Below are 2,309 nucleotides of genomic sequence, written 5' to 3'. Positions count from 1 at the left end.
GGACAATGGGGGCCAGCGAGTGTTACTGGCGAGAGAGCGTGCCGGAGCTTTTATTTGGAGATGAGGGGGTTTGTAAATGAATTAGTCTGCCTGAGATTAGTCCTGATCGCTGACACTGCCTCTAATAGCCGGGCCCACGCTGTGGTGGAGGCCCAGGGCTGGTGGGGGGTGGGGGGGTATATCTTAGAGACAACACAAAGGGACAGGAGAGGGGAGGGGGGGGGGGAAGGGGCAGCAACAGAGGCAAAGGGACAATGGCTGCTTCACTGCATATAGGCAACGGCAGTGAGAGAGACCCAGTCCACCTGCCAATGATGCAATAACTTCCACTGATCAGTTTCTATATATCATTGGGCTCCTCGTATCTGTATTTCTCCCAGGATGTTTACATCAATCACTTTGTTTATCTTTAATGATCCAACAGCCTTCATAGTAGCCATGTAAAAAATCTAGGCATTTACCTCCATCTGTCTGTCGATCTATACGATCATATTATTGGGCGGCATGGCAGCACAGTGGTTAGCACTGCTGCCTCACAGCGCTAGGGACCCGGGTTCGATTCCCGGCTGCGGTCACTGTCTGTGTGGAGTCTGCACGTTCTCCTCGTGTCTGCGTGGGTTTCCTCCGGGTGCTCCGGTTTCCTCCCACAGTCCCAAAGATGTGCGGGTTAGGCTGATTGGCCGTGCTAAATTGCACGTTAGTGTCCCAGGTTGTGTAGGTTAGAGGGATTAGTGGGGTAAATATGTGGGGTTACGGGGATAGGGGCTGGGTGGGATTGTGGTCGGTGCAGACTCGATGGGCCGAATGGCCTCCTTCTGCACTGTAGGGATTCCATGATTATCTATCTGTCTATCTATCACTCTGTCTACCTGTCTATCTATCTGTCTATCTGTCGATACAAACATTCTATCTATCTATCTATCTATCTATCTATCTATCTATCTATCTATCTATCTATCTATCTATGATTGTCTATCTATCTATCTCTCCATCTATCTATCTATGTTTGTCTATCTATCTATCTATCTATCTATCTATCTATCTATCTATCTATCTATCTATCTATCTATCTATGTTTGTCTATCTATCTATCTATCTATCTATCTATCTATCTATCTATGTTTGTCTATCTATCTATCTATCTATCTATCTATCTATCTATCTATCTATCTATGTTTGTCTATCTATCTATCTATGTTTGTCTATCTATCTATCTATCTATCTATGTTTGTCTATCTATCTATCTATCTATCTATCTATCTATCTATCTATCTATCTATCTATCTATCTATCTATCTATCTATCTATCTATCTATCTATGTTTGTCTATCTATCTATGTCTGTCTGTCTGTCTGTCTGTCTGTCTGTCTGTCTGTCTGTCTGTCTATCTATCTATCTATCTATCTATCTATCTATCTATCTATCTATCTCCATCCCTCCTAAGAGGTCTTTTCCGTGAATTGTTGAGTTGTAAATCTTGCTACTTTGTAATCCTTTGGTTCCAAGATTCTCTTCCTGAACTATTCTCATTTCAGTTTCTCTCTGAACTGAAACTTCTTGTCGAGCTTGTTGCATTGGAGTGCTGTTCTTTGACACGACGTAGTGTCGGCTGTGCGTGTAGTTGGGGCAGATGTTGCCTCACCCTCTCCCCCCCCCCCCCCCCCCCCCCCACCCCCTCGCCAAACCCCACCAACCCCACACCACCACCTCCGTGTTTCTGTCATGTCTCTGGCTAGCGCAGTCAGTCCGGGATTGCAAAGCCACCCTCAGCCCCTTCCCCCAAAGAAAGGCAGAGAGAATGTGCTGGTTAGGGTGCATTGGCCATGCTAAATTCTCCCTCAGTGTTACCCGAACAGGTGCCGGAGTGTAGCGACTAGGGGATTTTCGCAGTAACTTCATTGCAGTGTTAATGTAAGCCTTACTTGTGACACTAAAACATAAATTTTAAATGGAAATCCTGGCGTTCCAGTGTGGCTGAATTTATTTTGGGAGAATTTGGGATTTGAAAAATTGTGAACAGATTTCTCTTCTAGACGACATCCGAAAACGGAGGGGGAGCAGAGGACCACACGATGCACCTTTTACCGTCACCCCCACACACGTCCAGAGGAGCAGAGTACTCTGAAGCAATCCGTCTGGCAAAGGGCACCATCGTTAACGGTGCTGAAACCAAACCATCGCACAGAAAGTGTTTATCAATCACTGGAACGCAGGCTCTTGTAGCCGAGAGTGTTGTTAAGATAAAGAGGAGACAGAGGCAATATATATCGCAGGGAAGGACTCACTCAGGACAAAGACTCACGGATCAG

Source organism: Mustelus asterias, chromosome 21, assembly GCF_964213995.1.
Source record: "Mustelus asterias chromosome 21, sMusAst1.hap1.1, whole genome shotgun sequence".
Classification (NCBI taxonomy): Eukaryota; Metazoa; Chordata; class Chondrichthyes; order Carcharhiniformes; family Triakidae; genus Mustelus; species Mustelus asterias.
This window is presented reverse-complemented; position numbering follows the sequence as displayed.